The sequence below is a fragment of the Triticum dicoccoides genome, chromosome 6B (genome assembly GCF_002162155.2).
Source record: "Triticum dicoccoides isolate Atlit2015 ecotype Zavitan chromosome 6B, WEW_v2.0, whole genome shotgun sequence".
Lineage (NCBI taxonomy): Eukaryota > Viridiplantae > Streptophyta > Magnoliopsida > Poales > Poaceae > Triticum > Triticum dicoccoides.
Window position 1 is genome coordinate 297,566,518 of NC_041391.1, and position 10,213 is coordinate 297,576,730.

The 10,213-nt window shown below is 48.0% G+C and overlaps 1 pseudogene; it reads right to left on the minus strand.

The window, feature by feature from the left end:
- Positions 1-6,083: 6,083 nt before the first annotated feature.
- On the minus strand, positions 6,084-9,433 carry LOC119325966 (annotated as a pseudogene).
- Between the last annotated feature and the right edge of the window lie 780 nt (positions 9,434-10,213).

The window sequence follows — 10,213 nt, forward strand, 5'->3', positions numbered from 1 at the left end:
GGTGGACACTAAAATTATGCCGAAAGGGTGGAATGATACCTTGATCATGCTCATTCCAAAGGTAAACTCTTGAAAGGATCTCTCTATTTGCCTCTAAGTCTTTGCAATGTGGTGTACAAGGTGATCTCAAAAATGTTGGCAAAATCATTTAAAAGTTTACTTCCAGAAATTATTGGACATCACCAAAGAGCTTTTGTGCCTGTCCAACTAATTATGGATAGGCCTATGACTCTATTCACATAACTAAAAAGAAGAGGGTAATAAGAGATCATGTGTTGTTAAACCCAATATGCATATGACATATGACGGCATATAGTAATCTTTTTTGGAGAAGAGGATGATTAAAATGGGTTTTGACCCGGGATGGGTACAACTCATAATGGCATGTGAGATTAGTAAAGTATTCTGTAAGATTCAAATCAAACACAACTAAACAATTTATACCAACAAGGGGGATCTGCAAGAGGGGGCCTTTGTCACCGTATCTCTTTTTGATTGCGGAAGAAGGACTCTCTTTCATGCTCAATCATGTTGAAGCTATGGGTGGTATTATTGGATTCTGGTTATTCACAGATGTGTCCATGGTCTAACCATCTGTTTGCGGATGATTGTCTGATCCTTATGAATGCGGATAGAAGGAATGTGTTTACACTTAAAAATATTCTTGATACATACTATGATGCAAAGTCAAGTATTTATTTCAGACTTAACACCGATGTGGCAAGAAGGTGGAGGTTTGTGAAGCTCCAGATATCTTAACCCAATCTCTTAATGATTGTTATCTTGGCCTACCAGCAATGGTTGGAGTGGATAAGTCTAACTTCTTCAAACATCTTATAGAAAGGGTTATTGCCAAAATATCTGGTTGGAAGGAAAAAAGGGAACGAAACTTTGATTAAAGCAGTTGATCAAGTCATACCGGTATATGTGATGACGGACTCAAAATTCAGAAAAAATATATGCAAAGGAATTTCTGATGCTATTTCGCAAATTTTTGTGGGGTGGTGAAGATGACCACTTGAAAATGCAATGGTTCGCGTGGTGGAAATTATCCATATTGAAAAGCAAGAGAAGGTATGGGTATAAGAGATTTACACACTTTTAACATGGCAATGTTAGCTAAACAATGTTGGAGATTATTATGGGACCTAGATTCTCTTTGTACCAAAGTTCTGAGAGACAGATACTACCCTGGTGGAAACCGGTTAAAAGCAAAGTTGAACGGTGGAAGCTTATTTACTTGGCAAAGTATCATAGTTGCGCTATAAACTTTTAGGAGGGGCAATATTTGGATGATAAGACATGAAACCAAGTAGACATATGGGAGGATCCCTTGGTGTCAACAAGTCCGATCATGAAAGTAATGACACCGAGAGGTAAGATTTTGGTGACAAAGGTATGCGAGCATCAACCTGATAACTGGTTTATGGGATGGAGATCTGATCAGAACTATTTCTTGGCCAATAGAACTCTGGAGATTACTATGGCACCATTAGGAATGGAAGATGTTGTTGCATGTCACAACACTAAGAGCGGGATGTTTAGTGTTTGCTCATCTTATTATGCGGAATGGAGCTATTGTTTTGGGTGGCATGAAAGAAACTTACTTGGCGCTGAGGGGTCACATATACACCCGGTGTGTAAGAAGCTATGGGAGCTTAATATCATAGCAAAGTTAAAGATAATAGCATGGCGAGCACTATATGCAGTAATCCCATGTCGAGGGGTGATTGAAAACATGCATATTAGAAATTATAGTGTGTGCCCTCTTTGTTATGCAGGATGTGAGGATATTATATGCATTTGCATTTTTATTTTACCCGAAGTAGAGAAATATGGACAAAACTCGGTGTACATAAAATAATAGAACATGGAACGACTATTAATAGATTGGGGGTGGCGGTGTTCGAAATCATCATGTGTATGAATGGACAATGTAATTCTTTGGATGATGGCTACCGAAATTAATCTTAACTATTGGATAGCACATTTGGTGGGAGTGGCGGCAAATCGTTCACACGGTGCAAGTACAGACGCTCATTTTTCAGCTTTGGCCATTGGGGCTCTTGTGGCAAATTATGCTCGTGCGAAGAAGAAGGTGGTTCCAACCTTCCAGGATTGCGGCATGGCTGGACGTGCCCACCGAAAGGCATAATGAAAGTGAACGTTGATGCATCGTTTGATGTTGATGAGGGAAGAGGAAGAACAAGAGTCATTGTGAGAGACTTTCATGGAAAAATTGTGGTAGCATCCTGCTTATGTCTTCCCTATGTCTCTGAGGCAATGGCGGCTGAAGCATATGCTTTGAGAGCGGGTTTCACCTGAACTAAATGGACTGGCCTGAAAAGTTGTATTATGCAATCAGATAATATGCAGCTGATTGAAACTATGAGTGGTGGAGGTATCTTAACTTTTTCCGATGTGGCTATCTTGTTTGATTGTACCTTGCTGGCTATAAGTTTTGCTATGATCAAATATGAAAATTGCAACACATGATGCAATGAAGTAGCTCATATCCTTCTATAGAATAGTTTTGAAAAGTTTGAAACCAATGTGTGAGATGGTTACTAACCTATTCTTATCATGCTAGCAATGACAAACGATCTATCAGTTTCCGAAGTTCAATAATGCTAGCCGGATGACACTCTCTCAAGAATATACCTAAGAAAATTATGGCATGTCTATAAAACTATATGTTGCAAACTACAACATAAATCAAACTGCCATATTGTGAATCGATTTTGTCCATATTATGAATGGGAAGGTCGAATCGTCATCATTGTTAAAAGGGAGTTGTGTTTTTAAAGGTAATATAATTATATCGATGGTGATACCAATTACACCTAGCCTCGGCACAACATAATATGAAGATGTAGTCAAGGTATTTTTTATGCACACGACCAAAAGTTGGAAAGAAGAAGAAGAAAACCGACATGACCAACAATGAACAAAAAATAGATAACACCGTCATACACCGTCCTTGAAAACATAGAAACTATGAGAAAACATAAGTGAAAGCAATGTCTTCAGAAAGGAAACAGAAAAAAATACCGACGTCGCCGAATATAAGCACTGAAGGCCAGATCGTGGATTTTCACCCTAGAGAGTGCATCCGAGCAATCTTTAAACAACTTGATTACCTGTTGCCCCATTGACGCAAAGACCAACTCTAGACTGGAAGTTAAGCGAACAATTTAAAACTGCAACTAGGAAGTTAATCAATGATGGGCAGCACATCTAATAAATGTTCGTCTATAAATCATCCCCAAAGGCCATTAGCATGAATAATAATACATATGGGAAGGATATAAATGATTAGGTGTGAATGATCGAATGGAAACTAAAGTATAAGCCAACTAGTAGCCTTTGGGAGATGGCTTTGGAGGTTGGTTGTCCTGTCATGCTGCTACTCAGTCCTTCTGGGTTGAAGTTGCCCTAGTTGGCCCATCCTTTTGAGCGCATCATGGCACCATACTCTCCTCGAGGTCCCGGGCACGTCTCTCTTTCGAGGAGCTATGGCTTGCCACCCGTCCTTTTAGTCTAGGTAGTGGCCTAATCACCCTTATTAGCTCGACATGCCTTGGTCGTTTGTGCCAGGGTTGCACCATATGTCATTTGTGTGAACTATTTGAAACTGCAAACTTTTGTAAAAAAAACATTGCAGCCAAGTAGTGAGGCGATTTACGGAGAGCATATTTTGTGAATGATCCACAAAGAGATAGAAACAAATTCAACGACAATGAACACTTGCAGCATGGGCTAATAGTTATGGCAGGCCACACCATTCGGTAGGGCAGAGGCGGTGAAAGGTCGGGTGGCAAAACACGCCATCTGACCAGCCGCATAGATCAAAGTCCGGGTTGACATGGCAAAAGACTCCAATCGGCCTGCTATAGTAGTAAAAATCCATGCAACACTCAGAAGCCGAGCCTACATCCCAAAACACACTTTCCGGCCAAGGGGACACAACAGCGAGAGGCCGTGGCACAACCCCACACCCCACTTAGCAGAACACAAGCACAAGAAAACCCAATGTTCGTATTGTGTTTGTATAAATGGATATTTGAAGAATATTTTTATTCAAACTTATCACTACTCGCTGCACCTGTGGTGCAGTGGCCAACTGCAGCAAAGAAGGTGAGCAACATATATCAGACACTATCTAACGAATGCATTCACACAGGGTCCATTCATACACAAAGGGCGTCTTTGCACCCTTGCATGCCTTGTTCCAACCCGGATCAAGAGTTCTGGATGAAGACAATGACGGGGCCTCCTGGGGCGTCATGGGGCGCTTTCACTGGCCGGCCTCGTTTGGATCCGGAGGGCTTTGCCTTCCCAGCCTATTGTTGTCGATGCTTCTATCCGGCTAGCGAGTTTTTGGATGCTTACTCGGCTTTTAAATGATGTGGCCCTGGTCAGTTTTGGTTTCCTTTTGCTTGTGTCGTGAAAGTTGGGTGTCAGGTTGCCCCATGAGGTTGTTTCGCCGGCTGGCGTCATTCGGATCTAGAAGGGTTTTCCTATTTAGCCTCTTGCCATTGCTGGTCCTTTCAGTCTAGCTTGTTTTGGGAGTCCTGCCTGGCTTTCTGACGCCACGTGATATAGCCGGTTTTGGTGCCCTTTGGCCTACACCATGTCAGGAAGGTGTCGGACTAGCACAGGACGACATCGGCCTGGGTGGGAGTACATACCTTGCCTGGGTTTTCATTGTTTTCTGCTCGTCCATTGGTTGGTGCATGTTGACTAGAATGCCGCCTGTCTTGGCCGGCTGTTTCACTAATATACATAACAAAAGATAAAGACCGAATTGGTTTCACAACGATAAAGAAAATCGGGTGTGGCAACGTGCGCCTTCTGTTCTGGTAGCATACTAAGTAAAATGGGGGGGGGGGGTGGGGGGGCCCAGGGTGTCTGCAACATTAGGCCGACAACTCGTCCCATCCAAAAAAGCCTCGGACTCTCTCCTTCCCTCCTTGTTTCCCGTCGGATCCCACACCTTCCCGTCAGGTTTCTCGCCGAAGCCCTTCACTTTAAAATCGAAAGCCACCCTTGGCCGCCCTCATCTTCGGCACACCCCGTCAGCCCCACTTCTCATACACCATGTCGTCCTCCCCTCCCCATTACCTTTCCATCGGGGTGCCGCCCGTCAGGCCACCGAGGACGAAAGCGCCACCCGTCATCGTGGCGCTGCCACACCCGCAGTCGCTTGCTACGATGTCGCTGTCCAGTACTCTGAGGCAATAGTGGTTGAATCCCTCACCAAAGATGAATCAACCATGGAGCATGCCGAGGAAGAGCACCATGACGATTTTGGTCAACGTATTCGCTCAGTCGGCATTGACGCGTACATGTCGGCTGCCTTGGGTGAAGCCGACATGTGGCTAGGAAATCGTCAGCACAGGTAGACCATGGGCTGCATGACAGGAAGAGGGATGAAGGGAACATCGTCACAACCTTCTTGATGTGTTCCTTGAGATAGGAGTAGCATCTTGATATGCTTCTTGCAAGTGATTGTGACTGCCATGGTGATGCTCTCTATGTGTTGCTTGTGTGTGGGGGTGGGGGTGCATGGAAGAGGGATCAGGGACGCTGCACTCGACAAGGTGTCAATGGGTATAGTAGGGCGACGACATCGCGTGGTCGTGTGGAGAAGAAGTTCGGGGAGGTCGCGGCTGGTGAAGCCCTACTGGTAACCATGGGACATTGATGTCCCCAGGGAGCGCGGATTTGCGGTAGGAGCTGGTTTGATGATGTCGAGCGCGAAAATTCGGTGGGGCATATATGATCCGTAGCAGGGTCGGGAAAAGACAGCAGAGTGAGGGACAAGGGAAGAGTAACAAGGACTTATAAATAGATGAGAAAATACCGACAGGACCAAAAAAGCAAGTGGACGAAGAAAAAACGATGGATGAAATAAACCATGGAAAACGAAACATTGCGTGGTTTGAGATTTTTTTTTCTCTCGCATAGCTTTAGTTGTATATGACTATACTACATTTTAAGCCAATGAAACCGGCCTGTCGAAAATATAGAGAGGCAAAAATTATGCGTGAGATGATGTGACTGCATGAACGCGTCTACGTTATGTTTTGTGTTTCTTAAACAAGCAAGGTCTAATCGAGTCACTCTGTCTCGAATCCATAAAAAATGCAGAATGCAGTTACTCAAAGTCCTCCCGGGAGCAAGTTTCACAAAAAAAAAGGACCTCCACGAGCACAGGTTACAGAAATCTAGAAATGCCATGGCCGTGTGCCCGTAACCTGCAATCCAGTTTTGAGCATACTGCAGCGTCGGCTCGGTCCCTATCTCGCAAACTGACCCTGCCGATACGGTCCGTGAGCGGGTCAAAGTTCGTCGGGCGACGGCGGTGTCACCAGACCAACGACAGCCTTCGTGACAGCATCCTTCAACGCCTCCTCGTCGAATTCGCCAGCAGCCTACAAGATTCACAGCCAGTCAATTCCACCGGTTATTAATCTCAGACCTCGTTCATGCAACACGTGTGGGCTAGAGAGGCAAATGGAAATACATCTCGCGTTACATTGGTAGCTAATAAGAAATATTTAAAGGCAATCCTACAGTCAGGGCGGTTTTACAAAACAAATCATACACGACTCCGAACGTACAAATATGACTACAGAGATAATTTGTTCCACGCAAGAGTTAGGCCATGTCCACCATTATTCGTAACCTTTTTCACAAAAAATATATTAAAAATCGAATTTTCGTCAATTCTTGCAGTAAAACTTTTTCTATCGCATCCCTATTGGTCAATTCTTGCAGTAAAATCTTAAGGGCAGCGAGATTGGACAGGGCGGTTTGTGCGGACGGTATTAGCAGGTATTCTGGCCAAGCAAAGCATTGTTTCCGGCCAAGGTCACTCATGGCGATTGAAACGACTCGGTTATCGTTGTCTTTCCATATTTTCTTGTGGTGGGGAACAAATTTAGATCATGAAAGGGATATGTATTTCGAGACATATTAATGGCGGATGAAGCTTCTCTGAAACTGAAAGGAACAGGGCGAGAAGGGACTCGGACTGGAAGAGAAAAAAAGGACGGGAGTTGGCCGTGACGTCACCCGGGAAGGCGGTCAAGTTTTCGCCTGCACGTCGCCATCGGCGAAATACTCAGGAGCTACTACTCCGTTTGACTTTGACCTGGCTCTGAACCCACCAGATCTCACGTGTACGGCCTACTCCTAACCGCGGCAATTTTTATGTATAAAAACAAAAATTATCGTGACGTACGTACGGCGCGTACCGTTGCACGGAGTGTCAAGCTCGCCTGAGCAATGCCGCCGTCGCCGGTGCCCTGCGGCTGCCTGGCGTCGACGGCGACCACCGAGAAACGGTGGCCGGCCGTGTCCTTGAGCAGCGCCAGCACGCGGGCCACTAGATCGGACAGGTCGCCTGCCGCCGCCACCCTTATGGTCACCTCACGGCACTGCCCCGTCGAGAACGACGATGACGATGTTGACGCGCCGGCGCTGCCAGTGGCCACCTCCACTTGTACCCTCTTTGACGTGCCGCCTGCTTGAAGGGCTGCTTCGTCTGGTCTATCCCTGGAGTTGCCGTTGGTGACGCGTTGGTGTTGCTGGATCTGCGCCGCCGTCTCGAGGCTTCGGTTCCTGGCTTCCAGCTCCGAAATCTGGGCTATCAGAATGTTCATGTAGTCCAGAGTGTTGGCGAGGACGGTAGCTTTGTCTTTCTGTAGCAAGAAAAATGTACGAAGTATATTAAACGTAAATAGAAAGAAAAGAAAATTAATGAGTCAAATGCGCAATGTGCCAATTAACTATGCAAAAGCATCATCTAAACAAAATGCAAAAGCATATATTAATTCATGATGAATATGTGCAATCTATGTCATCGCACGTACCTTCGATCCGGGAGGAAGCAGCCCTCTCAGCGCCTCAAAGCTCTCGTTGAGCCTCTCCCGCCGCCTCCGCTCCGATATCATATGGTGCAGCTGGCTGCTCGTCGGGGCTGGGGGCGCGGCCTCCTCGTCTTCCTCCCGCCACCGCTGCATCGTCGTCCCCGTGGTGCGCTCCTGGCCGTTGTTGTTCAGCGTGTTCATCCTTCTCAGGATAGAGATGCCCATCTTGATCATCCGCTGCCCAGGCGCGTCCGACGCCCGCCGCGGCGCCCTTGGCGCCAGCGCCGCGTTGTACGGCCGGAACGCCGTCGTCGTCGAGCCACGGCGCGGCGACCGATGCGCGCGACGGTAGCCTAGCGGAGGCGTGGACGTGGTAGGCATAGCCGACGAGGAGGAGGAGGAGGCGGAGATGACCGCGAGCATGGCCTGCGCCATCGCGACGTCGTCGGCCTCGGGGCTCGGGAAGTGGACGTGGCCGTGGACATGGGCAGGGCCGTGCCGGCTAAATGGCACGGGATGCGGCGGACGGGGCGGGTGAGGAAGAGGTGCCGCCGTTAGGTCCCGGGGAGACGTCGTGGTGGACGACGACATGGCCATCGTGCGCAGCAGCGACGTCGAGCCGTCTGCCGGGCTGTCCACGGAGATGGACGGCAGAGAGGAGGAGGAGGACGACGGCCGCGTCGGCGGGAGCTGGAGCAGTTCCTCAAGCAGCGACTGCTGGAAAAAATCCTCCGAGAATATCTGACCAAGGCCTGCCTGAAGGTTCATCTGTCCCGCCGGCGTTGACATGCCGACCTCGATCTCGCCGCTTTCGCATCCCATGAAGGCCGCCACCTGCCGCGCGCATAAGCACTGCTCAGCGTCGTTCAAATGCATGCATGTGACACTGAAGCGAGATTAATTAGAGAATCAGGCAAACCTTAATGCCAGCTTCCTGGTAGAACTGCAGCTGCACCGGCGACGACGCCGAGGCCGCCAGTTCGTGCTCCGACAGCTCCATGTACGCCCGGCCGTCCTCGTAAGCCCACCCTGGCACGCACCCGCTTACGGCCGCGCAGAGCGAACCCCGGTATGCGTCGAACAGAGCGCGCTCGCGGTCGACGTCACCGCTGCCGCCATCGCGGAGCCATGCGTCCAGGCACAACAGCTGGCGGCGAGCTCTGCTCATGGTTGCATTGCGTGCATTCAGGCGTTGCATGTAAGAGACGACCCATCCGAAGCAGCAAGTAACTAATTGAAATCGAGGACGCACATGCTTAATTACCTGTTGGCGGCGGTGAAAGGAGGAGTAGGACGGTGGCCGCCGGCCGGGATCGGCGCCCAGACGCAGAGGTAGGCGCAGGCGGGGACGCGCGACGCCGCTTGCTGGAGGATGCGCAGCCGGGATTCCTGGCCAAGCACGAAGAGAGTGTCCATCATATTCCCGAAGCGGCACGTCTAGAGATCGCCACCGCGGTGTCCTCCATTGCCTCCCGACGTCGATGATCGATGATGGTTCGTTGTCGCTGCCGTCGTAGACGTCTGATCCATGGGTATTATATATACGATGGAATCGGTCGGGGGTGGCGATGCAAATGTGTATGCATGCATGTGTGGACGTGAGTGGAGGGAAAAGTATTAGAGTAGCAGTACCAGCTAGTAGTAGTAGTATAGTGCGGTTGGGGAGGGAGCTGGTTTGGCTCCGAGAGAATGGATGGAGACATGGGGCGGGGGGTTGAAAAGTATGAAGATGCTGGAAAGTCGTTCAAAGGTGGTGATGGGCTTCAAAGAGGGTCAAACTAGGGTGGCAACGAGGGACGGGGTTGCTGGATGGTTGATCTGTTCAGCTTCTCAGCTCATCTCACCCTTGGCTTCTCCCACCCCTAGTTAGTTTCAATTAAACACCCTATTAAAATATGTGACAATGACAGACGGCCCCCGCTGACCCTGCATGTCAGTGTCGGTGGCTGAATCTGCCCTGTGTAATAAAAGTAATTTACTGTTTAATTCGAATTAAATAAATTCCAGGATTTTCAAAAATTGAATAAAACTTAGTAAATTAATGGAAAATAATCCGTAAGTCAGATGAAAAAGTTTTCTACATGTATAACTAACAGAAAAACGATACGAATCCCAATACACTCTAGCATAGAGAACATGTAACCGCCCCCCTCCGTTACATCTGTCCGAAAAATGCATACTTCGGGAAAACATTACCGGATGTTCTCCCCCTTCGCCAGTATCGTCTAGCACTATGATAGATTGATGACCCATAAGTATAGGGGATCTATCTTAGTCCTTTCGATAAGTAGGAGTGTCGAACCCAACGAGAAGTAGAAGGAAATGGCAAGCGGTTT